Source organism: Nuphar pumila, chromosome 7, assembly GCF_984573655.1.
Source record: "Nuphar pumila chromosome 7, dmNupPumi1.hap1.1, whole genome shotgun sequence".
In the NCBI taxonomy this organism is placed as follows: Eukaryota; Viridiplantae; Streptophyta; class Magnoliopsida; order Nymphaeales; family Nymphaeaceae; genus Nuphar; species Nuphar pumila.
This window is the reverse complement of record NC_143255.1, coordinates 99,757,977-99,775,949: the sequence shown is the minus strand read 5'-3', so window position 1 is coordinate 99,775,949 and position 17,973 is coordinate 99,757,977. Positions and strand designations below refer to the sequence as shown.

Here is a 17,973-nt window from a genome sequence, read left to right as displayed (position 1 = left end):
AAGGAGGAGGATGCGAAAAAGGAGAGAGAAATGATGCAGGAGGAGAAAAGGGAGAGAGAAAGGAAGGAGAAGGAGGAGGAGAAAAGGCAAAGAGAAAGGAAGCAGAAGGAGGAGGAGGAGAAAAGGGAGAGAGAAAGGAAGGAGGAGGAGGAGAGAAGGCAGAGAGAAAGGAAGCAGAAGGAGGAGGAGGAGAAAAGGGAGAGAGAAAGGAAGGAGAAGGAGAAAAGGCAGAGAGAAAGGAAGCAGAAGGAGGAGGAGGAGAAAATGGAGAGAGAAAGGAAGGAGAAGGAGGAGGAGAAACGCGAGAGAGAAAGGAATCAGAAGGAGCAGGCGGAAAAGGAGAGAGAAAGGAAGCAGAAGGAGGAGGAGGAGAATAGAGACAGAGAAAGGAAGCAGAAGGAGGATGAGAAAGGAAGGCAAGAGAAAGGCATGCGACGGTGGAGCCGGTAGAGATGGAGATTGAAAGGCAGTTGGAGGCAGTGGACCCACCAGAAAGTCCCAGGTTGGAGGGAGAACAGCAGAAAATAGCGACCAAGGTAAATATATCCGTCCTGTCTGCAAAGATTTAATAATATGTTTAGCGATTTTGGTATAGCGATTATTGTGTTAGGTATTGATATTTATAGCGATTACTGCGATAGTATGTCTGCAACCGATATTATTTATAGCGGTTAGTAGAATAGTATTTATAAGTACAAATGGAAGTAATTTATAATTTGTAGGAATAATATGTTATTTTGTGTTACAGGGAGGTCACAGGAGAAGTAGAGCACCAGGTGAAAAGCTCGGAAGTCGCTGTCAACGGCCTGTAGTTCTGTCTTGGTATGGTCAACTGAGTGCATATCAGAAGGACCGACTACGAAATATGCACTTCGGTGGCCTTTTGGACCAACAATATTTTGAAACTTGCTGAAATACCATGACTCACCTGGTAAATAAGTGGAATGATAAGACTAACACATTCCAGTTTGATTCTTTTGAGATCACCATGACTCTAGAAGATGTGGCGAGGATCACTGGCCTTAAGTGCGATGGCAGTGCTGTCCTATTACGACATTCAAACTATAACGCAAGGGAAAACTGCACTGCCCTTCTAGGAATGTCGATGGACGAATGGAGTCAATGTATTTCTGGTGAAAGCAATTCCACATCAATGAAGGTCTCAGTTTTTCATAATAAATGGGAAGGCCACTCCGCTACTTGTGCATCTGAAACAGCTGACCAAGAGTTGCGCGGCTTCCTTCTATATTTTTTTGCTCTTACATTATTTTCCGATTGTTCTGGTTCGAGAATAAGTTCCATGTGGCTGCAGTACCTGGCAGACTTAGACGAAGTCGACAACTATGCCTGGGGTGCCGCTATGCTCGCACACCTATACAGTCAACTCCACCGTGCGAGTAATGGTACGAAAACAGTTGGCGGATTTTGGCCATTTGTTCAGGTATTTGTTGATTACATACTTAGTATTTGTAGACAAATCTCATTGCAGTATGTGGCGTTGCTAATAATATTTTTTTTGTTAGGCCTGGGCGTTGGAACATATTATCCCATTGCGTCCACGGTGTGGCCCTCCAATTTGTGGTTTTCCAAAGATCGGTCGCTGGGCCAGAATAAACGTCGCAGTTTATAATGCTAAGTCCATTTTAGATGGGTTGCAATTAAACGAGGTAAACGTTCTAAAATTGTTTACAATCGCGTCAGCATTTACCATTGAGTATTATAAATCGTTGTAATGTTCAGCATTCTTAAGTATACATCGCTGCAGGATTGTCTTCCGTAGTGCATATCATTGTTGCCATATCATGCGTAAATAAATTTTAATATATTTGTCATTCGTTATTAAAAAGAATTACCAATGTACAGGTTTTGTGGAGACCTTATGGAGATGGGGGCGATGATGAAGACGTTGCGGAGGCTGCCAGATTGTCTGACCGCGATTTGTGGCTATTTTGCAATTTTGAAGCCGAGTTGCAGCAAGGTAGTCGAGTTCTCCTACAATCTGGCTTGGGGCAGTCTATCCCAAATAAGCCTTTGGAGGTGAGAAGGAAGATGAATATTGGTGGAGGCAGGCACGTGAATTGGAGTGATCGCTACAGGGACGAATTATTAAATTGGAACTCAGGTGGTTTCCCTGCCGTACCGTATGATCATGAAGGACGACAATTTGATCCCTTCTATTTCGAAAGCTATTGGGAATCAATGCGGCGAAATCGGAAGATTGAGAAAATTGTCAACCCATGCCTCCGAACTGTCCCTTCTCATGTTGTAGCCCAGCCTCTATAACCAAAACGTCGTCTCGCTCTGGTTAATACGACTAGTCCATCAGTAACAAATCACGAGGAAGACCGAACACTTGCTCCAAAAGAGAAGACTGTCTCTGCCGCAAGGTTCGAACTTATTGAGAGGGAGAATAAGAAATTAAGGACAGAAGTAAGCACTATGGGCATTCAATTGAATGCAGTGGTGGACATGATGACCAGTCTTCTTAGGCAAGGTTTCGCAACGAAGAAGCCACCCAGGATAGACAGTCCACCAATAAAAAGTGAGAGACAAGTCTATGAAATTTCATCAGATTCGTCCAGTGACTCGGAATAAATCCTAGATTTTCATTTTTATCACGCTATACATTTGTTGTAATTGTATAATGAGTTGCGGTAACGTGAAATTCTTTTACTGTTTAATTCTTTATTATTACATCTTTCCGACTTTGGGTCTCGGTAATAAATAAACTTTAAACGAAAATAGATGTATAGCAATCACTGGGTCTGTTTAGCAATCGCTGTATTTGTCTTCGCCTCGAAAGAATAGCGCACAAAGTATTGGCGATCTAAGCCATGAACAATAATTTAACGAGTTCTGACGGCACAAAGGTTTGTATCCATATACGATAATCATGAAAAGGTATTTGTGTTAAATAATCAATAGATAAGGAAAGGATTTGTTGCCATCGCTGGATACTTCGTGCTTTGAGTCGGAGAGCGATCTGTGGCATCGCAGCATAGTGATTTGTGGGTATTGTTCGAATGTCAAATTACACGTGGAAAACATATTTTTGAATATTTAAAACTTAATGAGCGGCATGGAAAGACGTATTTTTGAATACTTTGAACGCAAGCATTTAATTTGGCGGCGGTTATCAAAAAAAGGCGGCATGCGAAAAGCCGTATTTATATTTTTTTTAAACGCAATCAATTAATTAGCGGGCTGTTTTCAAAAAATGGCTGCACGTTAAAGGACTTTACCTTTGTAGGTGAGGACGGCGTTTCAGTATCTCCGTTACAAAGGTGCCATCGATATCTCCGTCCAGGCATGGCGCCGAAGAAGGGGACAATCGGAGCAGTACGACCAGCCATGACGGACAAGAAGAGGACGAGTGGAGCAATACGACCCGGCACGACGCCAAAGACGATGGGAGCACTACGACTGGGCACGGCGGCAACGGAGAGGACAATGGTAGCAAAACGACCAGGCACGACGCCAGAGGAGTGGACGAGGGGAGAAAAACGACCAGGCACGGAGCAAACGGATAGGAGGATGGGAGCTAAACGACCAGGCACGTTGCCAATGGAGTGGACGATGGGAGCAAAACGGCCACACACGGCTCTGAACAAGAAGACAACCATCCACAGTACAAGGACTAGCGCTTAAGAGGTATATTTTTTGAAACGCCTGAGCGGTTTAGTGAACATTTGGCTTTTCATGTCGTATTTGGACTAGTGTTGTTTACTGTAGACAATAATTTCAATGTCCAATCCTGAATACCACGCTCATGGTGCACTCAGTGCAACATCCACAGTCTCGGGTGGGCGGCAACGCCCTGACGAGTTCGTAGATGACATCGAGCAGATGCAAGATGAATTTGCAGATAGGAACACTATCAGTAATTTTGTAAGTATTTGTCCACTATCAATTTCTAGGTCATCGGTTTGCATGTTCTGAAGTTCGTAACTTTGTGCAACCAGACAATGTATGATTTTGTCAATTACATTCAGAGCAACCCAACGAGCAATATAGTACGGATCATCAGCCCGTATTTCATGGTATGTCTAGGCCGTTGTTGTTCTGTTTGCTTTCATGACGTACTCACGTTTCTTGGTGGTTAAACCTTGCTATTTCGTGCAACAGATGTACGTCCGACGAAAGCCATACGGCATAGGATTCGAAAATGCACTACCTTGTTGGAACAGCGATGATGAGTGCATAGACATTTCCAAATTTGGAAAGGTAAGTGAACAAACCTCTTATCCAAGGTTTATTCGTAACATCCCCATCACGATAAGTCTCTGGAACGAAAAATGATTTTATCGATTCACAGATTTTACTTCCTACACTCTGGCAACATCCAGACCATTGGGTCCTATACGAGATGAATTTTCAGCTAAAACAACTATGGTGCTACAACTCATTGGACTGCCACAGTGGCGTAGAACGCGATGCTATGCATTTGGTAAGCTTGTACCCAAAGGTGAAGTAGCTATTCGAGGTGGACCGGACTGTAATATATTATCCCTTTTTCACAGGCGGGATTCCTTAACGGGCAAATGGGTGTCGACATTGGTGAGTGGATGTTGCTCTGTGCTGACGATGCTCCGTTACAAAGTAATGGGGTCGATTGTGGCATATTCGTAATGAAGCATATTGAAGCAATATACAATGGAGAAGAACCTTGTTTCCACGCTGTATGAGCTTCGTATCCGATGTTATTGGGTATTCCTGTTATATATTGGTTTCACATTACCTATTTTGTTGCAGGAACATATGCCGGTAATACGCGACGAAATATGCGGAAAATTGATTGAGTTTAAAACGAACGACAGACAAAATAGTATAAAGTGAAACCTATCGATTGCTCTGTCTGTACAACCTAACGAGCCCCTCCATCACCGTTCTCGCCGTCCTCCTCGACAGCAACCCAGTCGGTGCAGTCGCGCTGAGGGTGGCCAGCAGGAGCTAGCCAAGTTCTCTTCCTCTCCCTAGCGAGGTCTAAGCGGATTTGTCGTTCCGGTGACGGGTGTTCATCTCGTTCCGTTGACGGGTGTTCTATGAAAAGTAAATTGTATTCAAAAATAGTTTTGTGTTGTATACGCATAACCAATGCTGGTAAAGTTGTTCTTAAGCAATAAAGAATACTGTACGGCGAAAGATATTTCTAAATATCGCATTACGTGAACTTATCAATAAGAAAGGTTTGTTCTTAGAAATCGCTGTATTGATGAACCGACGGTAATGTACACCTAAGGCGATTTCTTGAGACGTACTTGTGAATTTATTTGAGACCCAAAGATTCGGTCCAATCGCATTGACTACGATTCAGAATAGCCCTTTGGCATGACATTGTTTTCATTAATGCGGACTGTTTTTTTATTTAAGATTTGCTTTTGGTTTAATGAAACTGACGTATATACTCGAAAACTGACGGAGGATGATAGGACGTTTTATTAATATTTGAATGACACAACACACAGTTCCACTTTGCTTCGCGAATAAGGAACCGACATAATCGACAATTCCTGCATAAATGACTTATTCTTGAATCGAGTGCATAGGCGGCTTCGACGCAGTTGTCGTATCCGTCTATACCTTTTTCATAGGTCTATAAGATCATAATTGAAGAAACCGTCGTTTAAAATTCAAGCAAATTTCAAATGCTGGCACAGGTTTTCATGGTCGTAGCAGTGTAGTTTGACGTTAGACCACCAAGCGTATCGCTTTGTACTATTCGTAAAATACGAACGCGACATTAAAGCGATGTTTAAGCATACAACATTTCATAGCGATGTTGAATATTATCATTTCGAACATTAGAAGTCTTTGTTCATTGCACACATCGCAGTCTCACCCTGCGACTGTCAATCACGCGGGTTGAGCGCACATCTTTTATCAATTACAAGCCTTTTAGATCCTCGCCTCCGTCAGTTTCTCCTCCGAAATTAGAAAGGACGTCAACCTTTTGCAGAGTTCTTCGCGGAATCCGGGTATATCAATCTGCAAAAACAGATTGTAAACTAGAAGCAATAGACATGCCCTTAATTCCCAATAACAGAGGCCAAGGAATGGCATACAGCGTCGAAACAGGGTTCTGCACCATTGTATATCGCTTCAATGTACTTTATTACAAATACGCCGTAATCAACGCCATTATCTTGTAAAGGAGCATGGTATGTCGTGCGATAGATTCACTCGCTGACATCGACTCCCAAAATGACTATGAGGAAACCGATCTGAGAATAATGCGACCGAAAGTAAATTCATGACCCCAGTACACTACACGATACTCATATAGATGGAATCTTACGAGATGGGAAATGTCTAGCCGTAAACCACTGTCAACTTCCAACGAATTGTAACACCATAGTTGTTTTTCGCTTAAATCCATCACGTATAAGACCCAATGCTTTTCAGACTGCCAGAGTGTAGGAATCAGTATCTGCAAATAGATCGAAAAAATGTTGTTACCACTGTCACGCTGTAATATTGCACTGTAGGTTTGTTTGCTTACCTTTTCACTTGTCATAAGGTCTCTGCAGTGATTACCGTTAACCCAATAAGGTTTGCCGTCTTGAAATCCACTGGAGTATGGCAAACGGCGTAATATAGTCTGCAAACCGAAAGAAACATTGCTAACACCAACGTTAACATACAAATCAATTGGACTAAATCAATAATGAAAAGCAACATAAAATACAACCGATATACCATGAAATATGGGTTGACGACGCTCACAGTCTGGCTTGGTGTGTTGCTTTTAATATAATTTACGAAATCAGATATAGTCTGTTTGCAGCAAATATGGTGTTGTATTGATCATATGTACACATGACTTACGTTTATAGACAACTACTACTAGTTTCATACTAACAAAATTACTGATCATATTGCATTGTGCGAATTCACTGCGCATTCGGTTGATGTCCTCCAGGAGTGATTGACTAAGTTTTTGCCCAATTTCGTCGGTGGATGTTCGACTGAAATGAATGCGGACATTGCAACGACCGATATTTAAATTACATTATATAGTACACAAAAAAATCGCAAAAAACGCATGAAAGAGACGGATTTTGCTGAACATGTAGACTATGTGTAGACAATATACCCATGATTCGCCATTGTTGGTCGTGTAGCTGTCTTCGTCTGCCTCACCGACTATAATTTTCTATGTTCGAGGGTGGATCTCCAGGTTTATGAAGGAACCGTCGGTTTGGTTGTTGCTGGTTCACGAAGTAGAAGACAAACATACCTTCCAGTGCTTGTGCGACTATTTAGGACCTTAAAGATGTACTGCTCAACCAACATGATCAATGAATACTGTACGACAACTCAAACATTTATGGGTATCCGTTGGAAAATACACATTGAGTAGCCTTTTATTTATAATATATGGATACAACTTTTCACAAGATAACAATAATGATTTCAAAAGGCAAGTGGAGGTGTCGGGAACGCGAAAGATTTGCTGGAGAAGAAGTTGACTGGAGGTGTATGGCGATTTGTGGTTATCGTTGAATAGCGATCTGTGGCATTGCAGCACAGTGATTGACAGTCCTACGCTGCGATGCCACACATTGCAGCGCACTTGAACAATCCTTCGCATCACGCTAAGATTGACAGTCCAACAATAATCAACAACGTTCTACGCTGCGATGCCACATATCGCTATTCAACGATAACCACAAATCGCCATACAATGATGTCATCATTCACTTTCCTGCAGAAGCAAAAACCCGCTATCTATCGATTTGAACAAATTCAACAACGAACCGCAAGTCGTCAATGACAAACGACTATAAACTCTCAAAAAATCCGGCATTGTGGAGATCGGGTCATGCAAAGAGGCATGACAACTAAGTTAATAGCCCACACGAGATTCCTGTGTCCCAAACCTATCTGTCGACTGAATCATAGCCTGTCATGAAAGAGAAAATATTAGACACTGAATTAAGTTTCACAAGAAATGCATACCTCCTCGCAACATCGATTACATACCAAAAGCCTTGTAAAACAGTAGCGATCGTTGCCGGAAATCTGGTCGGGAGGAATGTAGGTTTGAACGTTTGCCGGTACTTCTGCAGGGTATTGCTGCATGATGGACATTACACGAGTTAGCTATTTGACAAGCTTCACGCAATGGGAAGCAATATAATGTTTTACATACCTATTCATTCGAAGGGCTTTGTTGTTTTTTATTACAGGTTGGTTGTTTCTTAGTCCTTTTCTTGCCAACCAATTCTAGTGCACCCTTTGTCCTCCGACGACTGCAATCAGAGGCAGGTTTTCTTTTGATACCCTGCGCTTCATGAATATGTCCATCATAATCAACAACGTTCACTACTGACTTGTTGAAGATAATGTTTACGCTTCGGCGCAACTTCTCGGGAGTGTCAAGCGAGACATGATTTTGACCTACGTTGTTCGATCCCATTATCTTCGGCTGGTATTCATTCGCTGCAACAGACTTAATGTGAATTAACTCCACGTTTTCAAGTAACTCCGTTGCAGCTTTTCTCACACATGCATAGCCTTCTTCGCTTCTCGATGCCAAATCAGCAACATGCATGAATGACCTACACAGTTGTTGGTAACGGGAGGCTATGTGGCACTTCTCGTCAACACCAGATTTACTTGCATTGTCCATAACGAGCATTTCAATCTTCGCGCGTCTCATCCATCTTCGCATTACGTAAGACTCAGGTATTTCTTGTATCTTCTCTTGATTGAGTGCCTTTAATGCATGACAGCATAGGATACCTTTGAATTCATACATTTTGCACGAACATTCTACCCTTCCGTTGTCGACATTGTACGTGACATGCGCTTCTTGCCTTTCCTGATGCTTTTTGCCCTGACAAAAAATATGGTATTTGTGCATATTCTCGGTTTGCACCAGTTCTTCTATTTTGCAATTCATGACATGCAACACCTCTTTCTTGATCCATTCAAATACAGTTAGTGTATACAGAGCTGCAGGTCGCATCAATATTTTCATGCCAAAAGTTAGAGGTCGTGTATTGAAGCATTTCACGTCTTGTTCAAGCTCATTCTGTCTTAGATCGTCTACAAATAATTCATATTGTTCCATGAAACGAAACATTGTTAAACATGAATACAGGGTTTTCTTCAGCGTGGCATGCATAGATTCGGCTCTTTGTGTGCTTATCATACCTGCACAAAAGTATTGTCTTCCATATGCCAATGCCCACTTCTCTTTTTCTGCATATAAATTTTGTAACCACAGACAGTCAGCAAGGTCGTATGTCTTAATCATTTTGTCTCAATCTGACTTAAAGGTGACCTCGTCTACGCTATGAAGTACACACCTTATAAAATGTTTGTCAAACCCTGTATTCTGATTAAATATGTGTCCTATGTTCTTTGCTGCATTTTGAAAGATATGCCACAAACACAGGCGATGATGTGCATCTGGCCACACATGAAGAACTGCAGCCGCAATTGCGTGATCACCATCTGTAAGTACAGTTTCAGGATGCTTCCCGTTCATTGCCTGTGTAAATACTTTGAACAACCACTCAAAGGTTTCCTTGGTCTGGTCATACACAAAAGCACCGCCTAATATACAACTCTGTGCGTGATGGTTCACTCCCACAAACTGCGCAAATGGCCACTGTTCAGTGTTAATCTTTACTGTAGTATCAAACACAAGCACATCATTGAAGCATTCATAATCTAATCTAGACCTTGAATCTGACCAAAACATATTCACGGCATATCCATCTGCGTCCACTTGCATTGCACTAAAGAAACCATGTTCATTGCTTGATTTATTCTGTAAGTAACGAACCAAACAACATATTTCTTCGTTCTTCATGTTATCTGTCATCTTCCTGCTCAAGTGGTTTCTAAGATCCAAAGGTGTGAATGGCACATTTTCGCGACCACCATCAATGCGGGTAAACAAATTATATGTCTTCCTTGGTGCAATGCCGACGCTATCGGCTATTTCAGCCATTGCAGCATGAGCTACAGTTACTTTACGATGTGACCTTAGCATATGAGTCATAAATGATGCAGATAAATCATGATTATGATCACTGATTAAAGTACGCACGACAAATTTCCCATTCGGATGTCTTCTCAAAACCAATCTCGCCTGACATCCACATCTTGATTCTGGCGTGCTCCTAGTTGGATTTCCCATTGATTTCTTCCAACCTTGCTTGGAACAGACATATGTCTTTCTAACCAAGACACCCTGTGCATTTTTTGACCAAGAAAACCTTCTCACACTGAAGCCAACTTTTAAGGCATAATCATTGTAAAATTTATATGCATCTTCTTCGTTATTAAAATGCATTCCTTCTACAGGAACATAGTCAAATGCAATTCCATGTACATTCCCAGTTCCTACGGTTTTATTAAGTGTACTGACATCAAAATCAGGATCATTATTGAATTGCATTTCTTCTCCTGGAACATTGAAGTCAGGTGTACTTCCGTGTACATTTTCGGTGCATACACTTTTATTATGTGCGCTGTCATGGTAGTCTACCTCATCATTGAATTGCATTTCTTCCACTGGAACATTCAAGTCAATAGTGGGTCTAATGCCTGCACCCTTCTTTTCATGTGCATCGTTAGTGCAGATGTTCAATTCTTCAGTTGGGTCATAAGTATAGATATTCAATTCTCCAGATCTTTCTATTGATTGAGCTACATCGTCTTTATTATAACCTGATGATAAGCTCAATAATGTTTTAAGCAATATATCAATTTATGTTTGCAGTAACATGGCAAACAAGTCGATATTATCTCACAAAAATGAGAGTCTGTTACTAATACAGCGGTTTGAGATACAATGCATATGATGAGTGAATGTAGGATACCTGATGGGGTAGAGGCCCTTCCTAGCATCTGCAAACAAGCATTCCTATCAACAGGTCCCAGCGTCTTACAAATATCGATAAGTTTCCAACCTTCGTAAGAACAAGATCTACCTGCAATAACCAAACAAAGCCTTAATGACACACAAGACGACATGCCTTCTTCATCGATAGCATGATGCTGAGAATCTACTCACGCCGCCTTGATGGAACTGGTTGGAATGTTTGTGCATCATTGCTTTCTTCCTTAATGCCTAACAACAATGACAAATAAAAGAAGACAGTGGAATGTTTTGTAAGCAATATATCAATTTTCGTTAGCAAGCGGCATAGGTTTACTACGATTTAATCAGGATGCATATAAGAACAGATACCACTAGGGTTACGCAAGTCAAAGCAACGATTTAATGAATGAAAGTATCAAAGCAAGTGCGGTTTGATGTTTGCTTATGCTGAGCATCGACGTGTCGCTTACCATGCCAATAAAATAAACATGTCGTACATGTGTGTTGACGATAACGCTCTCATAATATCCACGAGGCTCTAAAGCGAGTTCAATAGAAGTCGCTGAGAGAGCAACGATATGCATGCGAAAATCGCCCCACCATGCGTGTCAAGATGTGTTTCTGCACCCAAACGTTTTCAAAGTCTGTGTATAAATATCTTACAAATACATATTACAAAACATATAATATCTTACAAAACAATATGTATAGCGATTTGTCAGATATTGAAAATCGATACGGCAGTTCAATATTTATAACTTATAACTCGACGATACAAAAACATACTATCTAAAAGGTCGATAAATATATCGCACAATAAATTACAAATCGATAAGGAAGAACTTGAACATAATAGCAAACAAATCGATATTAACTAACAAAAATGTATCTCACAAAAACGAGAGTCTGTTACTAATACAGCGGTTTGAGATACAATGCATATGATGAGTGACTGTAGGATACCTTATGGGGTAGAGGCCCTTCCTAGCATCTGCAAACAAGCGTTCTTGTCAACAGGTCCCAACGTCTTACAAATATCGATAAGTTTCCAACCTTTGTAATAACAAGATCTACCTGCAATAACCAAACAATGCCTTAATGGCACACAAGACGACATGCCTTCTTCATCGATAGCATGATGAGATGAAAAGCTACTCACGGTGCCTTAATGGCACTGGTTGGAATGTTTGTGAATCATTGCTTTCTTCCATGATGCCTAACGACAGCAGAAATGAAGAGAAGACACTGAAATGTTTTGTAACACAAGGCAGTCACGAGAAGGCGACAATGTGTTGTACAACAGGATAAAAAACAAGGCGGAAAGCTCGACTGGAGACGAAGGCAAAGTTTGCGTTGATAATGGGAGCAACTGTTACAGCAGATGGCGCAGGCGAACGTCTCCACTTTAAATGGTTAACATCAAACTTTCTGGATGGAGTACTTTTTTGTCCTTTTCCCCACCCGTCATTTCACAACTTTTGAATGGAGGATATTTTTGTCATTTCCTCGAACCGTCATTTCAGGGCAAGAAAAGCAAGTAAGGGTGATTAAGTCTTTGCAACAGCACTAGAGTCCGATGCAAAGTTATGTCAACATACACGGGAATACGAGCCCCATGTGCATGAATACGTGGCGCTCATTCGATCCCCCGAACACGGACGTGGGATTCAGTGAATCATCGGGGGCGAACATACACAACCCTCCCGTTTTTGTGGGCTCCATCGTAGCTACGCAAACACTGTCCTCTCTGTACTGACGGATAGGGCCATTTTCAACGTAATCCCTTTCGGCCTAAAGCTTTCAAGTTGAGGGGCTTTTAGCAGCAGAAGACTCGGCAGAAACCCTTCAGCAGAGCACTGCACACAAACGCCCCTAAGAGTACGTTTGATTACCTCATATCTTTGAGAAGAACGGAGGGTCTCGTGGATCAAGGCGTGGAAGACCCTCTCAAATATGCAGATTTGAAGTCCAATTGGCGGGGGGCTGGAGATCTTGGGATCTCTATCTTAGATCTAAGGGAATCAAACACAACCTAACGGTTTCAGTTCATCTGCTTGTTTAATTATTTGTTTGTTTGTTTATTTTTTTCTTTTTTCTTCTATGATTGGTGCAGGACCTGTTCTCCTGGAGGACTACCATCTGGTTGGAGAAGATCATGAGCTTCGACAGGGAGCGAACACCCGAGCGTGTGGTACACGCGAGGGGAGCGAGCGCCAAGGGTTTCTTCGAGGTCACCCATGACATCTCCCACCTCACCTGCGCCTATTTCCTGCGGGCGCCTGGCGTCTAGACGCCCGTCATCGTCCGCTTCTCCACCGTCGTCCATGAACGCGGCAGTCCCGAGACTCTCCGGGACATCCGTGGCTTCGCCGTCAAGTTCTATATCAGGGAGGTATATACTTTTACATTCTAATATTTCAGGTGAATCAGCCGACGTGAACCCTGTCATGGTTGTACTACCAGAGCAATTTCGACATGGTTGGGAACGACGTCCCGGTCTTCTTTGTCCGCGATGCGATACAGTTCCCCGACTCCATCCACGCCCTGAAACCGAACCCAAAGACCCACATCCAAGAGTTCTGGAGGATCCTCGACTACTTCTCCTACAAGCCCGAGAGCCTGCTCACCTTCTTCTTCTTCTTAGATGATGTTGGTATCCCTACAGATTACAGGCACATGGAAGGCTTCGGCGTCCACACCTTCACCCTCGTGAACAAGGCAGGCAAGTCGACTCACGTGAAGTTCCACTGGAAGCCCACCTGCGGGGTGAAGTGTTTGACGGATGAGGAGGCCGTGGTGGTCGGTGGCACCAACCACAGCGACGCCACAAAGGACCTCTACCACTCCATCGCCGCCGGAAACTACCCAGAGTGGAAGCTCTTCATCCAGACGATGCCGCCAGAGGACATTGACAAGTACGACTTCGACCCGATGGACCTCACCACGACATGGCCGGAGGACGTCCTGCCGCTTCAGCCAGTGGGGCGGCTGGTCTTGAACTGGAACATCGACAACTTCTTCACCGAGAACGAGCAGTTGGCCTTCAACCCGGCGTTTGTGGTTCCGGGCGTGTATTACTCCGAGGACAAGATGCTACAGGCGAGGATCTTCGCGTATTCCGATACGCAGAGGCACTGGATCGGGCCCAACTACATGATGCTTCCGGTGAACGCGCCCAAATGCGCGCACCACAACAATCATTACGATGGGTACTTGAACTTCATGCATAGGGATGAAGAGGAGAGGGTGGTGTATGTTCCCCCCCGATGATTCACTGAATCCCAGGTCTGTGTTCGAGATTTTGAATGAGCACCACGTATACAAGCACATGGGGCTCGTATTCCCGTGTATGTTGACATAACTTTGCATCGGACTCTGGTGTTATTGCAAAGACTTCCAACAGCGATTTGTAGTGTTATCGGGCTTTCCTACAGCGATTTGTAGTATTTTCGGGTATCCAACGAGCCCCACAACGATTTATAGTGTTATCCGACTTTTCAACAGCGATTTGTAGCGTCTTTCGCAAATCGCTATAGCGATTTGTAGTGTCTTCCGCAAATCGCTATAGCGATTTATAGTGTTTTTGGATATCACTATAGCGATTTGTAGTGTCTTTCGCAAATCGCTATAGCGATTTATAGTGTTTTTGGATATCACTATAGCGATTTGTAGTGTCTTTCGCAAATCGCTATAGCGATTTATAGTGTTATTCAGTAAGCAAATCGCTGTAAATCGCTACCTGAATTAAGACCAACTTGTCAGAGTTGTATCTTCCTAACCGAAGGTCATATTTCAAATCCGTAAAAAGTGGTGTCTTCGTTATTGAGTCTAGTTTATTTCTGTAAATTTTAAGTAATTTCTATTGTCATTTCATTCCCCATTTTAACTTCAACGATATATTACAACCACAATCATCAAAAGAAAGATTGCCCAAGCTAAGAGTCTTGAGAGAGTAGAGGAGGGTCTCACCACCCACCGAACAACAAAAAATACAACGACTCAACTTCAAGTACAGTAAGGACCCAGAGTCGAATAAATTTAGAGGCAACTCATCGATTGACTTAGGTTCATATTCAGCATGACATCTAAAAAACTTAAGAAATGGTTTGTCAACAGTAAATGATTATACAAAAGTTGCCCCCAGACCCCTCTCTTGTAAGGGTAAAAACTCTGAATCAGGATCTATAACCTATTTAGTTGAATGATGCTACCCACGCTGGGATGAGCCCCCAAACCCTCCTCCTGTAAGGGTAAAAACTCTGAATCAGACTCCACAATAGTCAATGTGCAGGTCAGTCGGTGCTTGATGGAGCAATGTAGGATCTTCTGATGGATGTGCACAGAAGCAAAAATAAAAAAGAGAGAGAGAGTGAGAGGGTTGATGAGCCCCCGGACCCCCTCCTGTAAGGGCAAAAGGCCATGAACACGCTGGGAGGAGCCCTCAGACCCCCCTTTTGTAAAGGTAAAAACTCTGAATTAGACTCCATAACTCTTCAAGTTGAATGATGCTACCCACGCTGGGAAGAGCCCCCAGACCCCTCTCCTGTAAGGGTAAAAACTCTGAATCAGGATCTACAACTCATTTAGTTGAATGATGCTAACCACGCTGGGATGAGCCCCCAAACCCTCCTCCTGTAAGGGTAAAAACTCTGAATCAGGCTCCACAACAGTCAATGTGCAGGTCAGTCGGTGCTTGATGGAGCAATGTATGATCTTCTAATGGATGTGCACAGAAGCAGAAATAGAAGGAAGAGAGAGAGAGAGGGTTGATGTTCATGGCCTCCTCCAGGGGAGATTTCTTTCTCGGATAATCCTGCAGTGCAGAGACTGGGTCTTAAATAATCATCTTCGGGGCACTTAAGTCTTTACAACCACTCCTTTTCAAGAATCGTCATTTTTTTTTATACCAATGGAGAAGAGGGTACTTAAGTCTTTGCAATCACATCAAACTCCAACGCTAATTAATGGTGACAAACATGGGGATACGAGACGCACATGCTTACATACGTGGTGCTCTTTGGGACCCCGAACATGAGATGTAGCTAACTGCCCTGTTGGGGGGGGGGACATATAACCTGCTTTGGATGAAGAGGTACATACGAGATATATTCTCTTCAGATGCACGGTTCTCAGGGAGAGCTTCTTCTTGTTCCTCCTGTTTTAGGTCGAGTGCTTTTAAGGCAGCATCTGAGTTACTAAGTACGATTTCATGCATTTCCAGGTGGACTACTTCCCCTCCAGGTTTGATCCAGTGCGGCTTTCTAACGATACCCTATTCCATCCTACAATATCACTGGAAAGCGTGAAAGGGTGAGGATTCCTGTGCATTAATATATAAGCATGCTTTGCATTACAATCAAGTTATACAACTTGAACTTAAATTTGAAATGTCCCTTTTTCCTGGTTCTAATTATATTCAACTGATTGTTTGAAAACTCCAAATTTACAATCCATGTAGATGACCATTGAGAAGGAGAATAACTTCAAGCCCGCAGGAGACAGATACAGATCATTTGCGCCAGATAGGTCTGTGGTGATTTTTCTGCTGCTTGAAAGATGATGTCCTTCATTTGTAGCATCTTTAATTTTTTTTTTCAGTAAAGGGATTCATGTTTGTTGGTAGGCAAGAGCGATTCATACGGCGATGGGTTAGCGTGTTGTCTGAACCGAGAGTCACCCATGAAATACGCAGTATTTGGGTGTCTTATTTGTCTCAGGTTTGCTTCCAAATCTATATTCTTCTTCTTTCATGTTTGTGCTCAGAAATTTCGATTATGATTTGTTGAATTGTGTATCATGCAGTGTGATAAATCTTTGGGTCAGAAGGTGGCAACCAGGTTTAACCTCAAACCCAGCATGTGAGAAGAGAGAAAGTTTTCATTGTCGCAGGGAAGGCATGTAGAGAGTGGATGATAGTTAAGTTGATGGTTAAATGGAATAAATCTTCTGGGTCTGTTTGCAGTAGTCAGTTATGCTGTAATAACTAAGTTTCCTTCTCCAAACTTTATTATATAAATCTTTATGCATGTATATGTAATCCAAACCTCTCTCTCTCTCTCTCTCTCTCTCTCTCAACAATTGCCACGGTGATGCACCTAGTAACCCGTGAGGACCCTTAGAGAATTGCTTTGTTATGTAAGCATGTATTTGTAATATTTCAAAAGTTAAGCTCGTTTGTTTTAATTTTTTCATGAATTTTCTTATGGAGAACACCTTTTGCCTGATATTTCAAAAAGTCTCATATTTTTCAAATGGCAGGTCCTGTATTTTCTGAAAGTCTTGTTAGTCCGGACTCAATTTTTCACTGACAGTTTTGAAATAAAGACTGGATTTTTAACCTCTGGTTTGAAAATTGTATGTTTTTCCTATTTTATGATGCAATAGGGACAGGTTAATGGTTTTATTGTACGTTACCCGTAGTTACTCGAACTGAGGTCAGGTCCTTATTTTAACAGTTTCAGTGCTGCGCAAACGTTTCTTTTTTTTCAGAAAACATGAGTGGTTTCTCAAATATCATGCAAAAGGTGGAACTCAATAGAATTTTCTTTTTGTGGGACCACCCTGATATTTCTTTGAACTTGTGGAGTATCTCAAAAAAAAAAAAAACAATATTTAAATAAACGAAAGTTTTCAATTAGCTACCCATATTTTACCTGATATACCACAAAAAGGTCTTATGTTTTCTAAAAAAACATTGAAATACCCACTTTCTCAGTAAAAGTTAAAACTATCAAATAGGGGCTTGAATCTAACTAACTCAAGTGCCTGATACATATAACAAAATCATTAAACTACCTCTTGCCTATGATGATATCATCAGCAAAAACCTTTTACAAAACGTCAGACCAAAATGCAACTAGACCTCACAAAAAAAAATGATTCGCCCTGCGACACTTGTAATGCCTAATGGCCCCCCACAGACTTTAATTTTTTTAATTTATAACCGGAAGATACTGCACTCATCACGCCGGTCATGCTGGCTCATCTAGGGGTGGCAATCTTGTGGGGTGGGCGCAGGGTTGGCGGGTTGGGTTGGCAGGTCAGAACACCTCAACACGAACCCGATCCATTTATTAAACCGGTCGGATGTGGCAAACACGAACATGGCCCATTTATTAAACGGGTAACCCGAC

The 17,973-nt window shown here is 42.2% G+C and overlaps 1 pseudogene across 1 annotated transcript in view; it reads left to right on the top strand.

Annotated features, from left to right (window-relative positions):
• Positions 1-16,883, top strand: part of LOC149832620 (catalase isozyme 1-like) — a 45,801-nt pseudogene extending 28,918 nt beyond the window's left edge. The window contains exons 5-10 of the transcript XR_016433224.1: positions 12,954-13,232; positions 13,304-14,086; positions 16,062-16,150; positions 16,299-16,366; positions 16,464-16,557; positions 16,643-16,883. The product of XR_016433224.1 is annotated as a catalase isozyme 1-like (transcript). The remainder of the gene's footprint in view (positions 1-12,953; positions 13,233-13,303; positions 14,087-16,061; positions 16,151-16,298; positions 16,367-16,463; positions 16,558-16,642) is intronic.
• Positions 16,884-17,973: the final 1,090 nt, after the last annotated feature.